Source organism: Coenobita brevimanus, chromosome 92 (assembly GCF_032717465.1).
Source record: "Coenobita brevimanus isolate Jiangsu-jjx chromosome 92, ASM3271746v2, whole genome shotgun sequence".
NCBI classification, from domain to species: Eukaryota; Metazoa; Arthropoda; class Malacostraca; order Decapoda; family Coenobitidae; genus Coenobita; species Coenobita brevimanus.
In genome coordinates, this window is record NC_137045.1 from 20359189 (window position 1) to 20376688 (window position 17500).

General features: G+C 43.3%; 1 protein-coding gene across 1 annotated transcript in view; it reads left to right on the forward strand.

Annotated features, from left to right (window-relative positions):
- LOC145412159 (uncharacterized) overlaps positions 1-17500 on the forward strand; it is a gene marked incomplete at its 3' end in the record, with an annotated part of 236220 nt that overhangs the window by 22627 nt on the left and 196093 nt on the right. The window lies entirely within an intron of this gene.

The following is a 17500-nucleotide window of genomic DNA, read 5'->3' on the forward strand; positions in this document are numbered from 1 at the left end:
GACCCGGACGTGTACACTTCCGGGGTTCCGATTTGGCGAAGGGAGAGGGCAAGCTGCTCAACCCCCTTCATTTTTAGTGGCTGATACAGCAAGATCTCGTTGCGTTAATACACTGGTTCCAGACAGGGAGCCTTATTCTCGTTTGGCTTTGGAAATTACGTAACACCTCCTCCTCAGCTGTAAATTTCACGTTTGTTATCGTCTGGTGTGGTATATGTGGATGGTAAGAGATATAGGAAACATAGAGAAAGATTTTAATTGATATAAGCTAAACAAATCGTTGAGGAAAAGGTGTTACGAAGTTTCCTACACCACCGACACAGCTCTTGTATGCTAAAGGAGGCACTGACCGCCACTGCACCTTGTGATTACTGTGCCTATAAACCCACCGACATAGGGCACTGCTATGTAATTCTTGCATTAAGGACACCTACTTCTTTATTATTTGTGTTTAATGTCTTGCTTGCATGCTTATTGGATTAATTACATGTCTGATATGTTTACCACCATCTCTTACACTCGAGTACTTGGCATTTACTTCCCCTACCAATAACAACACTTGAGTCCGATGTAGGCGCTTTACTCTATTTTATCACTTATTAAATGGTATGTTCCGTGATAGTGATATGTTTTGATATAAAAGGCGACAGTTTATGACAGAGGTAATGAAACAGGTCAAATGGGGTCTGTTTTTACACTAGGCTGGTGAGTGTTTATCGAGTGGTAAAATGTGGTTCAGTGGAGGATTTAACAATTTTAACCATTTGATTGTGTGGGATTTCTCCCTGCTGAAAAAGTTGGGCACCAGGAAGAATAAAATATATAACTGAATTTACTGCAGTGAAAAGGGACATTTTTTGTTTCACTACGATAGCGTATTTTAAAATTTATTGTGGCTATCATTGGACAGTTTTGTTCAGGTTAAGAAAGGCTTTCTGAATTGCGAGCTACTCCTTATTTTATATCAAGATTTTTTCCCCTGTTTCAGTTAGTATGATTACACTAGGCCGTAATACCAAGGTTTTCTCATTTTTAATCCGAGTGTAAAATGTAAATATACTTAAATCGTTACTTGTGTTATTTGCAGCGTATGAGTTTCCCGCAGGAGGCAAAATTAGTATTCCTGATACTCTCGTGAATTCTTTATTTTTCCTTTTTTTTAATACGTTTTAGAACTTATTTATATTACTGTTAAAAATACCAAGCCCGGCACAAAGGGTAAAGTGTATATAAGTTGGTGAGGCAGGCGCACACGTAGCTCCTGAAATTCGTGTGGATATTCGGGACAACTGGGAATTGCTGTTGAATGAGAATGAGACGCCGCTGCGGAGGAAAACGAATTTATGGCACAGTACTCGTTGTCTACAAGAACATTAATCCTGAGTCTGGCCGAGTTGCAGACGGTTGCTGAATGAGGGAAATATTGAGGTATTACACTTTTATTCACACTCTGTTATCATTTGTTAGGAAAATAATAAGAAGTCTGAAAATAAATCAGTTGGAGCAACTTACTCACACCTGACTTGGGCTGGCAGCTGTACTATACATATTCAAACCTTGTTTTACCCGTCCTGAGAGGCATCTGATCCGTAGAGCAAAGGAACTCCACTTAATGCCGCTACAAAATTGACCCCCCCCCCCCACCCATTGCTTCACGGATGGTTCTAGGTGTGAAGGACTCTTGGAGTGTAGGTGAGAAGTGCATGTGGACAATTGTTATGATGAAATGGCTCTGTTTGTGAGAGATAGAGCCTGTATACGTCATCGTAGGAACCGTAGCAGGATGCGAACAAATTGTAGTATATATACAAGGACACACTATTGCTTCCTCTTAAATGTTTGTCACCGAGTTCGATGTGGGCGACTCAGTATTTGGGGAACTAATGAATCAGCAGTGTTTACTATCATGCTGGTATAATGAACAACACCGAGAATAGAGCAGCATGTCATGGCGTCTGTAAGCCAGTGACGTCATGTTGCATTTTATTCCTGGTGTTGGCTTTTAATTAACTTCAGCTTACAAATTGCCTCTCATTTTCAAGGAATTAATGAAGGATAACTTTAACTCGTACAGTTTGAAAAATCTCTCCTAAGCTGAGCAGAGTTGTCCATAGATGGGACAAGTGCTCGTGGGCCCTTTGGGCCCCTCGCACTTGCTCCTGCGGAGGGCTCTCGCGCTGCTGTAGCTATGGGCAAAAAATTCTACGGAGATCCTATGCCGGGCGCCGAGAGCGGCGTTTTTTGGTCAAAATGTGATCGCTCATTAGATGTACTAAAAGTTTTTCAATCGTGATGGGACCAAGTTTTTTCACATCAGCGAATTTTTTGCGATTTTTGTGCCAATTTTGGTGCGATTTGAATGTGTAGTTTCGGCTGCCCAAAATACACACACACACACACACACACACACACACACACACACACACACACACACACACACACACACACACACACACACACACACACACACACACACACACACACACACGGCTAGTGCTATAGTATATTAGAAGAATAAGATTTAACATACGTCATGGGACAGGAAAGAATTAACGCCATTAGTCCTATGATTTTCCTATTAACTTTATAGAAATTTATTCGGATTTGCAGAAGCTTTTCAGCTGGATATGTTGGTTATAGCCTCCATTAACCCTTGCATAACTAGGGAACCCTCCCGAAGCTGACTGAAATCTCTTGAAGGCAGCGGGAATAAGACAGCAAACACTCTGGAGAAGGCATGTAGCACTAGGTATCGTCGTTCACTGCTCATCACGGCCTTCATTGTCTTGTACCGTAAAGCGTACTCCATGTACTGAGTCCCTTCCCCTAATTATGCCTGTCACTATTCCTTACCTTTTTTTTTTTTTCCTAGTCCTTTCGTTCTCCTCTTCCCATTCTTTTCTTCTCACTCTTTCCCTTTCCCTCCCCTTTCCTAGTCCTCTCTCTCTTTCCCCTTCCCTCTCTTTTCTTAGTCCTCTCTCTTTCCCCTCCCCTCTCTTTTCTTAGTCCTCTCTCTTTCCCCATACCTCTCTTTTCTTAGTCCTCTCTCTTTCCCCTTCCCTCTCTTTTCTTAGTCCTCTCTCTTTCCCCTCCCCTCTCTTTTCTTAGTCCTCTCTCTTTCCCCTTCCCTCTCTTTTCTTAGTCCTCTCTCTTTCCCCTTACCTCTCTTTTCTTAGACCTTTCTCTTTCCCCTTCTCTCACTTTCTCTTCTTATTGATCTTCTTTCCGATCCCCTTCCTTTCAGTCCCCATTTTTTTCACACGTCATCCTTTTCCTCGTAACCTTTTCATCCACGTTTCTTCCGGCTTCCGCGTTGCTGAATCTAGTAAGTCCTTTGACCGCGGTAAGTTTCTGTTAGCTGAATAAAATCGTCCGTCGTAAGGTGATATATAATGCGAGGTTCTGCATTGTGTTTTTAGCTTCTCGGGTCCCTTAGGCTTCTTTTGAACACAGTAAAATCGTCAGTCGTAAGCCCAATAAAATGCGAAGTAGGTAATTCGCAGCCAGAGAGTTAAAACAACAAGCAGCTTCATTATTTATAAATATTTGGATGAATGTATTTCCTATTTATATACATTATCGAAACTCAATAGGCAAAAATTTCACGAACACATCCTCTTTGTAAATTTCCATTATGTAATATTTTGTGTTTAAGAGCATGAGTTTTGCAACAGGGACCATTTCCTTGTTATGTATTCCTGCCGCCGCTGCCCCATCATACCAGAGTAACTTTTTAATTGTATTCCAACTAACCCCAGACGATTTTATTCGCCTGAGAGTGAGTCCCAGGAGCCTGAGTTAATACCGTCTTCTCTAGGTCTCTGTTTATCGGGACAGTCCTAGCATTCTATCCCAGCATTCACTAGACAGTTTTACTCAGTGGCGAGTGAGTCATAGGAGCGTGAGAGAGTTAAGTATCCTCTGAAAGTCTGGTGAATATATCGGGGAAGTCGAACCATCTGAGGTAGACACTCGTCCATTTAAGACTTTGATTACATTTCGCTACATTTAAATGATCTTGGTGCTGGAGAGGGTATCCTTCATGTGGTGGCACTGATAACCGTGACCAGACAGTGGAGCTGCCCGGTTGTACAAACGTTCCTCAATTTCCTTACTGTCTTCGAAAGTAGGATGGCGGACTGCGGTCAACTTCGGTCAGCAGTTTAACCGGTCCACCTCATGATGAACTTCAAAGATCCACTTCACAGTTATTAATAGTGCCAAATAATCTCTTCAGAATAAACTAGGAAGATAGCTAATTCCCTGCCTGTCCAACGGCTGTCAGAGTTGTAAGATGGTGCTCCACGTACTTTTATCCCGTGCATAATTATCTTTTTCTTCAGTTCCATAAGCTAATCTTCACCGTTCAGGCCGATGACGCATTTCCACTTTATTCTTGTTGCCACAGACAGTTTTATTAAGATTAAGAATTTTCGGACTTCCCCCAAAAGATTTCCTTCAGGCTAAATAAAATCGTCTGGTAGTGACTGATTCATCCCTTCAATCTTATGACGTCTTAATTTTTAGTTTATTCTTACTAGTTACGGACAACTTTATCCAGCTTCGGAGAGACTTTTTGACCAGCAGGAGTCAGTCTTTATTAATCCCATTCACTAGTAGGGGGTCTCCTAAGCTGAAGGAAATCGTCTGGAATGGGCTAGAATGTAACAGAAAAACTACATTGGATTGAGAGGGTTTAAGCGATATTTGTAATCGAACTGAAGGGGTTTATGGCATGAAAAGCCGTCTTAGCAGCCAGTTTTCTTTTTCTTTTTCTCTTTTCCTTTTTTCTTTTTAACTCTGAGCAAAGGCTGTCCGTGCGAGTAAAGCTTTGTGCTGGGGTGAGGTGGGAGGAGCAGCACGGTAATCACGCAGTGTTGGCTGGCATGCGGAGTGAACGTAACAGTGGATGTGGCACTTACGCTATCGACTGTACGCCACTGCTTCCTTTGTACAGACATTCCACTTTATAAGCCAGTGATGTTTTAAAAAGTATCACAGCTTCCTCCATACACATGCTACTATAAACCGAGAAAGATTAGCAGATTCTTACACACACCTGCTGCCGTTAATTGAGAAAGACTAGCAAACTCTTACATATATCTACTAATGTAAATCGAGGAAGACCAGGATATCCGTTTTACAGGTAACTGTGGATTTGCAATATACATTTTTTCTTCTTGAGTTACTATGGACTTAACCCCTTTTAATCCAGTGACATAATTTTGTATATCAACCTTCTTGCACACAGACGATTTTTATTCAGTATCAACCTTCTTGCACACAGGCGATTTTTATTCAGTATCAACCTTGCTGCACACAGACGATTTTTATTCAACTTCGGACAGGCATTTAGTAGTGAAGGGGTTAATGAAATCTGTATCCATCCCTTCCAGTTCGAAATGCCTACTCTAAACGAAAAGTCTCCTCTAAGCCGAATTAAATCAAGAGGAGATAACGAAAATAAACTGAAGCATAGGTCGTGGGAGTGAAGGGGTTAAGATTAAAGCTAACGACAAAGAAGACGACAGGTAACGAAGACCTACCGAACTCTCATCGTTGCCAGTAGATTCATTTAACCTTTTCAGCCTCACGACGTAGGTTTTTAGTTGTTCTTCATGTTCCCAGGCGATGTTATTCACACTACGAAGGTTACTGAAGGGTGTAATTAATCCCAGCTGTTCTGAGTCTCTTCTAAATGGAATTGAATCGTCAAGAGATCACAAGAATATAAACAATCATCAGTCGGATTACGTTGTTAAATTTCTAGTTATCACCCATACGATTTTATTTAGCATAGAGTACATTTTTTTAACTAGAGAGGATTGGCATAACCTTCATTAACCCCTTCAGGTTGAAAGGTCTTTCACTGTTTGAAAAAATCGTCCGGAGGTAGAAATAATAAACGGAAATATTATGTTCATGGAGTGAAGTGGTTAACCCCTTCACTCACATAAGTTTTTGTTTATTCTTGGTCTCTCCAGACAATTTGGCTCAGCTTAAGGGAGCCTTTTCGAGTTGGAAGAGTTAGGTATAGTCTACATTAGCTTCTTCACTGGCTGGGTCCAATAACCTGGTGGCAGCAAGAATAAAGTGTGGCTGTCGTAGGCTATGGTAGAGGAGTGAACTGATGACCTCACATCACCAAATGGAGTCTCACCTGTTGCTAGGAATAGCTTTGTGATTTTGATTTATTCGTAATTTTTCACTTATTTCCATAAGACCTTTAAGACCTAGAGCCACATCATTAAATCATCCATCAGTACTGCTATACGGGTTTAAAATGAGGCAGTGGCTATTCGCACCTCAGTTGTGATTTGGTGTTGTATTGGTGCCATCAGCTGGTGCATGAGTGGACTATTATGCCACAGGAATTGAATGTGTGTGTTTTAATGTCGCTTTTCATTATCTTCTTCATTAGCGAATATGCATATCATTTTAAAATTGGTAACTAAGATAGGAGATCCGTGACGTTGTCTGTGGATTGCTGGATTCTGATCATAAGTGGATTCGTGAGGAGAGGGAACCACCACTCCATGCATTAGGAAGTGCTTAACAAACCAGATGATATCTTAAAGAGCTGCCTGAAGATATCATCGTTCAAGTAGCTTCCCATTATTTTTTCACGTAAAATGTAGACTCAGAAGCTGTGGGATCTACGAAAATTGTATGATAAATTTCTGTTAAGCATTTTTGTAAAGTTAGCCCTATGAACAAAGGTTAGGATGCTACAGGCGTAAATGATGAAAATGAATTTAAAGTTGGTAACGTAATACAAAACGGTTATATTTGGGAAACGAGTAAAATCAGGAAATAAGTAAGTATTTGTCATTTCTGATACAGTGCCTGGCTACAGTGTTAGAGATTCCTTTTTGTTACTGCAATCACCTAAGTAAAATGTTTCCACTGGGTAAAAGTAGTCATTGAAATGGCACCATTGTTCCAAGACTCATTCATGACAAACAGTTGGCCAGGGCTTAATGAACTGGCAAGACTAAGCTCATCTGTGTCATCAGTGTAATTATTGCCCACTGCTGAATGAAATGTGTTGTATGATATTATTCCTGTACTTACTTATGGCGTAGATTATACCAGATGAACCGTGATTAGGGTGGATTGAATTCTTCCCCAATATAAAAATTATCCTGAGAAGTAGGTTGCTGGCATGTTTTTTCCGTGAGTGGTCATGCTTTGTGATATTCACGAGTTTACGTTAGAGTCTCCAGTAGTAACTGGCTGGAAGGAAATAACAACTATAATTATACGATGTATTTCCCTTAATTTGGCTGATTCACCACTCGTTAACACTTCATAACATCAACCTTCCACGTTACTGGTGAACCTTCTGACTTTATGGAGCTTTCCTCGTTGAAATTAATTTTTCAGGAGTAAAAGCTTGTGTTACAAAAAGTAGGTAACTGTTAATGCTGATATAAAACAAATTTATCGTATCAGTCAGTGCACGTTGACCTGCAGCGACACACCCTGTATTTGTCATCTTACTGTCCTCGCAATAAAGAGCAGCCACTGAGACCATAGCCAAATCAACCGCTAATTCGTATGAAGTGTGACGTTACAACCATCCAAGAGGCCATTGTGAAAAAACTGAGGTTATATTTTGACTCTTTCTTTCTTTCTTTTTTTATTTATGTATTTTTTTTATGTACCTTACACTAGAGAAGTTAAGAAGTTCATTGTGGAGGCCCAATACTTTACCTACCACAGTAAATAAAGTTTCGTCCCCGTCAGCCCTCAGTCGTCACCAATGAAGCACTGATACCCACATTCTCGAGGGATATCACATTCAGACCTGGTGTTATGGTGTTGGCTGGGGTGTTTTAATAACGTTTGGGTGGGACCAGATGGAAAAGCAATGAATACCGTGATATCGAATTCAGATCCCCACATTGTTCCTGTAACAGCTGAGCTTGAACCCTCGACCTCACACCCACCAGACCAGCACTAGTCATTCCATTACCACCTCCCTCTGAATATTCAGATACATGCATTATTTTATGCGGTATATTAACATTCATTCATATTGCACAGTTGATGATTTTACAACAGAATTTACCGCACTATGATGGGGGCTGTGGGACAATGCTGGGAACTATTAACTGTTCATATTACTCGTAGTTTGAGTAACGTCAGACTCCTCACTATACTCAAGAGAACTGTTAAAAAAAAAAAAAAAGTTCTCGCCAGGAATCAAGAACTTCATAATGTTTTTATGCCTCGACGAACGATTTTATTCAGCTCACAGACTCTCACCTTACCCAGAGAGTAAATGCAGGTGGATGTGGAAGCAGAGGGGGTGGTAATCCTGACCGTAATAATCAGAACCGCAGACGTTTACGCCACACGCCTAAGATTTCGTATTAGCTGCAGTGAACTTCCACATAACCCAGGCTGTAACACTTCTACCACCAGGTAACTCTTTTATCCTGAATTATATTGCTTGGCGTTTGCGAGAATATATATTAGGACAGAGATCACTTTACTGAAGAGGTTGGTAGAGGAGCTGAGTAAAATCATCCGGCGAATGAATATATATGTAATTGTACTGAAGACGCTTACACGGAGTATTTTAATCTCCTCACCATTACAGGAGTTACCGAGCTAAGTGACATCATCTGCCGGTAGCAATAAATAAGTACAGAAAGATAAGGGACCACAGGGGCTTTGCTGAAGTGAAACACCATGTGTAGCTTCGCCAGAGTGAAGCACCTTGCATGTGAAAATCGTTACAGAGAATAAAGTGAAGCACCATATGGAGCAGTGATAGAGATAAATGCCTGTGTGAAAATCCATAGAGGTGTGACTGACTGACTCAGCTGCTCGTATAGATGTTCGGGCAACTAAAATAAAGGTGAAGTTATGCTAATTGCCTCTTGTTTGCGATGACGTCTTCTGTTTTTTCCCTGCTATCTCCAACTGATTAATCCAACTGTGGAGATATATTTCTCAGCTGTTAGATATTGCCTTCGCTAACTGCTCCAATACAAGAAATTTTCTGAAGCTGAATTAAATCGTCAGAAGATTTCAAGAATATAACATAATTACGTCGTCGTGTATAAGATGTTTAGGAAATTACTTTGATGAATCCGAGAGGCGCGAGAGAAGGGCTGAGGTTGGTGTACAATCGCAGGCAATAGTTCACATACACAGCTGACCGTCCAGAATCGTACAAGGATACTCCACCCTCTTGATTACTGCTAATTACTTTGATTTTGACAGCGTAAAGGGGCTATTGGTCAGCACTGTAAATAACGTGAACTGTAAAGCAACTATTGAACACTGTGGTAGGATCCGGCAGTATTTTTCAGAGTTGGGGGGGGAGAGGAATTCCAAGGCATGTCAGGACTATCGTCTGACTCAGAACCCCGCGCACGAACCATCTCTCTCTCTCTCTCTCTCTCTCTCTCTCTCTCTCTCTCTCTCTCTCTCTCTCTCTCTCTCTCTCTCTCTCTCACACACACACACACACACATCCAAGGGAGGCCTCCCTTTCTCCCTCACTGTTTTCTGCTTTTCTTATTAAACATTCTCCCTTTCCCTATCCTTTTCTCCTCTTTCGTCTTCTTCGGCTGTTTCCTTTCTTTTTCTCCCTCTTGCCACTCCCTCCTTTTCACCCCCTTCGCTTTCCCCTCTTCTGACTCTCCCTTACTTATCGTCACTGTTTTTTCCCATTTATTTTTGTCACATTTCTCTCTGTGTACTCTTCTTTTCTCTTTCTTTCATCCCTTGCTTTTATTGTCTTTTATTTATTCTCTCTTCTGTCCCCTCCGTTGTCTCTGTGTTTCCTCTCTTCTCTTTTTTAATATCTAATGTCTTTCCTTGTCTTCTACGTTGTTCCTCCTACCTCTGTTACTTTTTTCTTCCCCACCCTCTCGCACTTCATACATACATATCTCTTTGTTCTCTCCTTCTACCATCTTTTCGTAGTCTTCCTCCTGTTCTGTCTTTTTTTCCACTCTCCCCTTTTCTTGTTTTTTCCCCTTTTTCTCTATTTTGTCTCCTTTATCCTTTCTTTCTACCCTTCCATTTCCCCGTTTTTAATTCCTTTCCTTCCCCCTTTATCTCCCTTTCTACCTATGCCCCTGTTTCCTCTCCTCCCACTGTTTCCTGTTGTCCCTTCCCTTTTATCTCGTTTTCTCCTTCCATTTTCCCCTCCTCCTCTCTTCCTCCCATCTTTTTTTCTCCTCCTCTCATCATTTCTTCTTCTGCGTCTCCCATGTTTTCTTCCTCTTCTCTCCTTATGTCCTTGCACTCTCCCCTTTTCCACTCTCGTTCACATCTGTTTTCCATCCCTCCCTCCTATCTCCATTTCTCAGTCTGCTCGTATCCCTTCTCACTTCCCCTCCTATTTCCTTTTTTTTTTTCCTCTCTCTTCCCCTCATTTGTTTTGCATACCTTCATCACCCACGCCAGCCCCTTTCATTGCACAGACTCATCCTACTCTGTTTCCATTTCCTCTCTCTCACGTCCACTTTGTTGTTTCCCTTCTCTTCATTTATTCCTCTTTCCTCTTCCCTGTCGTCTGGTTTCCCATTTCTTACAGTCAGCTTCTCTTATTTGTCCTCGTTTTCTTATCGTTCTTTTTTTCTTTTTTCTTATTCTCCTTTTTAAGATCTCTTCAACTTCTGTCTCTTTCCCCTTTCTCATTCACCCTCCTCTCTTCGTCTCGTGCTTCCTCGTCTCCTTCTCTCATCTCCTCTGTCCAGTTTCTTTAGTCCTTCTTCTTCCCAGTTTCTGTGTCACCATTCTCTCTCTCTCTCTCTCTCTCTCTCTCTCGCCTTCACCCACTGCTCTCATTTTTCGTCCTCCTTGTTCCTAATTTTTTCTCGTCATACCTCTTCCTGTTTTCCCGTCCTCCCTGTCCCATTTTTTTTCTCGGCATTCCTTCTCCCGTCGTCTCGTCCTCCTTCTTCTTCTCTTCCCCCTTCTTACTCCTCCCCATTCTCTTCCCCTTCCTCTTCAGGGACCCCACAGGTCAGGGGAGAGTCAGGCTAAAATTTGAGAGAGAAAAAGTCGAGGAAGTCACTCAATTTCACGTGAACCCGGACTAGTTCCCTGGGTGTGCCTTGTTTAACTGCTGCTGCTGTGAGAGAGAGAGAGAGAGAGAGAGAGAGAGAGCAGTGGGATGAATAGGGAGGAAACGGAAGGGTGAAGGGGAAACGGAAAAAAGAATTCGAGGGGACAAGAGAGAGAGAGAGAGAGAGAGAGAGAGAGAGAGAGAGAGAGAGAGAGAGAGAGAGAGAGAGAGACGTAATAAAACTCAGAGTAAGCTCATGTGTTTACCGCAAAGTTTTTTGTCGCTTACATTATTCGTCTGTTAGAGAAATATAGTGCAGCGCTGAGAGAGAGAGAGAGAGAGAGAGAGCGAGAGAGAGGGAGAGTCGCAGTAGGAAGTGCATGTGCGTTTCATGTTCGTCAGTTGGTCAGTGGGTCAGCCCTTCTCCCCAAAGGCAATAAAGGTCATTGATCCAGAAAAAAAAAAAAACACTCAGGTCGATTCATTCATAGTTAAGGGACGAGTTAGCTGGTTTGCACGTGTCTTAGTTTGAGCTGGTAATATTGAAAATTTTTATATAGGATCGTCAGTTGGTTATCACTTGTAATTTTTGTGGGTTGGTTAATACATAAACGTTTTTAGTGTACGAGTTAGTTAGGTTTCAGTATGTGTTCTTCTGAGTTAGTTTGCTGTAATTTTTGACAGACAGTTTATTCAGTTGTCGCATGCCTTTTGGAGAGTTAGTGGTATATAAACTGTTCAGTGGACGAGTTAGTTGGCTTGTAACTTGCTGCTTTGGGAGTTTTCAGTGTGCAGGGTTTTTTTCTAGAAGTTGTTAGTTTCTAGTTGTTTCTCGACGGAACAGTATCAGACACCATCATAAATACGTCCCTGTAGCGAAGTGATTTAATACTACAGACTATGTAACGAAGCATCTGACACGTACCATTGAGGACATTCTTATCAATCCCCATCCCAACGATAAACAACAAGAGAGTGAGCGGTGACTTTCGAAACCGTGTGTTGCGGTCTTCGGAACCCAACATGCTTTTTAGAATGTTGTGTAAGAGTTTCATTATTATTCGACTTAAAACTGGAGTGATATTCCTGACCACAAACAAGGTAATATCTTTCACCAACCATTCACTCGAGTAACTTCAATACCGTATCTGCTTTCTGCTTTATGTCTGCCGGATGTGGTTGGGTTGCATAAAAATAAGGAAGCACATGTTCAGTGGAGGCTAATATGAAAGGGCTGTTTCTCTCTCTCTCTCTCTCTCTCTCTTCCATTTACTTCCCACTCTCCCTCTGCCTCTCCCTCTCCCTCGTCACCCAGAGCCTTTTTTCCCCTGCTTCCGTCTGGTGCTTTGAATATCAATGTTCATCGGTTCACTGGCTACTTTCACTGTCACTCTCACTCACTATCACTGCTCTCCACACTTATAGGCAAATTTTACTCACTTATATCCTCACTTTCTTTTATCGGCCACTACTTTAGTAATAATAATAATAATAATAATAATAATAATAATAACACTAGTAATAATAATGATAATAGTAACTAGGGTTAATAATAATTTCGATTAATTTATAATAATAATACTGATAATTATCGGAAATGTAGGTTCCTGGTTGTTGAATTGATTATTTCTCTCTCTCTCTCTCTCTCTCTCTCTCTCTCTCTCTCTCTCTCTCTCTCTCATTTCATTTGCGCTCCTCTCTTGCCTTCTCACGTCTCGTCTCCTTTTCTGTTGTTTTCTCCTCTTGTCATGCAGTATCTGTCTTTTCCCTTCAGGTCTTTTCCCTTCTCCTTCCCCCGAAACGCATCCTTCGCCTTCTCAGTTACTCTCTTCTTCTCCTCTCCTCTCCTCTCCTCTCCCCTCCCCTCCCTTGCTGCCCTCTCCCTCTCACCTGTGTATCCATCTCCTTCAAATTTTTAACCTTAGGGCGGCGACCAGTGTATTTACAGCCATCACCATCAACATTAACATCACCGCCATGGCCACCTCCACTACTATCATCACCGCCAATTCCACCATCTCTTTTAACATCAATAATAGCTTCACCACCATAGCCAACACCACTGCTATCGTCACTTCTGCTACAACTTTTCACATCACAACTATCACCACTGCTAATTACTACTACCATCATTGCTGTTAATATTGACTGCCGACATCGTTACCACACCCACCACCACTACTAGCATCATTACCACATCACTAACACCAATAAATTATCCATTATTTACTTTTAAATATGTATCGTCTTTTCTGAAGTCCTTTATCCTTATCACGGTACATAACGAAGTACCGGTGTAAGGCTGTTTCCGTAGTTATTGCTGTCATGTAGGTTACTCATTACTCCACCCCCCAATAGCCGCTACTAACATTAATAAGTCGTAGCTATGAACATCCTTACTAAGCACTCTTTCGCCAGTCACTTACCACTCGAATCACTGCTAACACTTACATAATCCCTAGTTAAAGTGTTCAGTGCGATGGTGACTTGGTTTTTATATGATGGTGACTTGGTTTTTGTATGATGGCGACATTTTTTTTTAATTCGATGGCGACTTGGTTTTTACACTGATACTACCACACAAATTTTTAGCCTCGGGAGACATATCGTAGTAAAAGGGTGAAGGATGGTCTCACTTATCTGAGAGCACTGGTTCCTTGCTGATCAAGATATAATCGTCATGCAGGGCGAAATTAAACAGAAAACGAAACACCATAGGGAAAGGGTTGATTCCACCTGCTGCTCAGTGTTACCAAGTCGCTATATTCTGGGTGGCATGGAACACGTCTCAGTACCATTTTCTTAGCGATTTGTTTTGTATATTACACCATGATAGTCTCTTATGCTATTGATGCATTTATAGTATCGATATGGGTTCCTCAGTAACATACAAAAAGAGAAAAATGTATAATAATGAATGAATGAAAATGAAATATGAAAAATGACTGAATAATGCAAAATGAATCGCTGAATCAGAGGTGCCGCCACGCCTGCCACACCATCTAGAATACGACCCTAACAACCCCAACAACTGTTACCTGTAAATCGTATATAATATGGCCAGGCATCACTTCCAGCGTTATTGTTCTTACCGTCTCCAGCCTCCCCTGCCCCTGCCACCACCATCACCACCTCACTCACCAGCACAACGCCATCAGCACAGACAAACGCCACTTCAGCCGCCGTGATGCTACCTTTACATTACCAGTGAAACAAATACAGCCACAGCCTCCACCACACCTACAGGTATACCACCGCAATTACCATAATGCCACCACAGTCAGCATCTTAATATCATAGCTGCCACTAAACTCGCACTATCATCACAACGGTCACCACTACCATCGCCGTCACCATCTTCACCCTTTGCCATCACCACCAACACGACCACCACCGCCTTCACCACCACCACTGTCATCACCATCGCCATCACCACCACCACCACCACCTCCATCACCTTCATCACCATCACCTCCACCACCATCACTATCACCACCACCACCACCACCACCACCACTACTACCACCAGGCCCGCCATCACCACCACTATCGACAGAGACGCTGGAGATTGCGCTTAGACAGAATAACGTTCTGGTACACCCTACGGGCTCAACTCCAGACACCTCCACCCCCCCACCTCTCTCTCTCTCTCTCTCTCTCTCTCTCTCTCTCTCTCTCCGTCCTTCACTATTATTTTATTTTAGTCCTCCTCCATCCTTCCTTCCTTCCTTCCTTCCTTCCTTCCCTCCCTCCCTCTCTCCCTCCCTTCCTTCTTCCCTCCCTCCCTCCCAATAATCACCGTTCTCTCTCCTTCTCATCGTTTATCAGCATTTCCGTCCCTTCCTGTATCTCATTCCCTCCCCTCTTGTATCTATCATTCCCTCCCTCCCTCCCTGTATCTATCACTCCTTCCCTCCCTGTATCTATCACTCCTTCCCTCCCTGTATCTATCATTCCCTCCCTCCCTCCCTCCCTGTATCTATCATTCCCTCCCTCCCTCCCTGTATCTATCGCTCCTTCCGTCCTTGTATCTATCGCTCCCTCCTTGCCCCGCTTTTAACAACTGAGGACGCGACCCTATTGACAGGCGGCCTTGTCTCTTTCCTCCCCCCCTCCCCCCCGTCTTCCCTCCTTCCTCCTTTCCCTCCCTCCCTCTCCTTCTCCCTCTCTTCCCCTCCTCCCTTTATCACTGCTGCCACCGTCTCCCTCCCCCCTCCGTCTCTTCCTCCTCATCTCTCTCCTCCCTAACCTCCTTCCCTCCTTCACTCTCCGCACTTCATTTTCTTCATTTCCCTCTCTCTCTCTGCCCCTTTTCTCGCTTCTTCCTCCCTTTCCACTTCTCTAGCCCGTTTCCCTCCCCTTATCATGTTTCTTTCCTCTCTCACATCCCCTCCTCTTCCCCCTCTCTCCTCCCCCCTTTCTTCACGTACTTCATTCCTTCCCTTCTTCCTCCTCACCCTTGCCTCTTTCCTTTTCCTTCCCCCCACATATCTCTCCCTCCCCTCCCCTTCCACCATTGCTCCTTCCCTCCTCCCTCCACTTACCCTTGTGACTTTCCCCTCACCCCTCTCTTTCTCCTCTCCTGTAACTCCTTGCCTCCTCTCTCTCCTTACCCTTTTTCCTTTGCCTATTTCAGTCTTCTCTTCACTCCCTCTATCCATCCTTGTCCTTTCCTCCCTCCCCTCCTTCATCACTCCTGCCTCCATCTCTCCCTCCACCTTCCCTCCTCACTTATCTCCTCCCCCTCATTGCTAACCTCGCTGATCGTTCCTCCTTCCTCCCTCTCCTTTCCAGCCCTCTGCTTGTGCCTTGCTGCTGGGCTGTTTTGCTTCCATTTCCCTAGTCATGTGAAGGACTCCTATTCAGGCCATTGAGTCCATGTTGGGAGAATCTGTTTATATATCCCTTTCATTATGATGGTGCGTTATTTTGTAGTATTCGTATTAACTCCATGCATTATGTTTTAGTATTCGTATTAACTCCATATGGTTTATTTAGCGTAGAAAAGACCGCTTGTACACTCTCCATGAGCCTTTTCAGTATAGTAAAGTCATCAAGGTTGTGTTCCAGTTACCTCGACCATTCTCTGATTAACTTAGGAAAAATTCTTTTATTGCAAGGGCTGGTAAATAGCCCGTTGTTTCTAGTATATTTACAACAAGCAGTGATTTTCAAGATGAATAAATAATCTGATGACGGTATATATAAATAAGATGTCAATCGTAGAACTTTGATGTTGTGATTGTACACACACACACACACACACACACACACATATTGTGTATATGTAGAAATATATATATATATATATATATATATATATATATATATATATATATATATGAGAGAGAGAGAGAGAGAGCATGTGAGGGAGTGTCAGTGCTAGTGGGAGTTACGAATTGGCCGACCAAACCTCCATAGATACTGTGTTGTCTTTTCTCGTCCGCCCCACCTTCCTGTCTCCCCTACCCTGGCCTCACTTCCAACCCCCTCCTCTCCCCCTACCCCACCGCTCTCTCCACCTCCTGTCTTCCCCACCATAGCCCTACCTCCCTCTCGTTTCCCCTGCCCAGTAACCCTTCATATTCTTTCAATCCTATCACAGTGCCCCCTCCCACCCACCCCTTTACCTCAGGACTCTTCCCTCTCCCGTCTCCCTAGCCAAGCCCTCCCTCCCGTGTCCCCTTCCTCAGCGCACCATCCCTCCCTCCTCCCATAGTTTCCTTCCGAGTGTCTTTTTTTCTTCTTCCGTCCCCTTTCAGCTCTCTCCTACCCTCCCTCCCCCCGGTGTTCCTTTCCCCGTCCCTACCTTTCCCCTCCCACCGACGTCCCCTCTTTCCTTCACTCCAGTTCCCACCACCTTCCTTCCTATTTTCCTTCTCTTGCTCGTTACATGTCCTCTCATAACATCCTAACATACTTTTCCTCCGCACCAAATCCCCCCATACCCTCTCTCTCTCTCTCTCTCTCTCTCTCTCTCTAACACACACACACACACACACACACACACACACACACACACACACACACACACACACACACACACACACACACACACACACACACACACACCTCCCAGCTTTCATCTTCCCTCCTAGAGCCTCTGTTTCCCCCCTCCCAACTCCCCTTTCCCCTCCTCAGCACTCCTACCCCCACCTTTCGTCCTCCCCCTCCAAATATCGCTTCCCCCTTCCCTTCTCTTCTCCTCCTTCTCCCTCATCCCCCCACCATCATTCTTCTCATCATCCTCTCATTTCTCTCCATTTCATCTCGCTCGTCCTCCCTCCCTCCCTCCCTCTCTCCCTCCCCAGGTATTATCTTTCATTCCCTCCCTCCAACCCTCTTCCTCTGTGTGTGTGTGTGTGTGTGTGTGTGTGTGTGTGTGTGTGTGTGTGTGTGTGTGTGTGTGTGTGTGTGTGTGTGTGTGTGTGTGTTCTCGTTATATCTCCCTCCTTATCTCCCTCC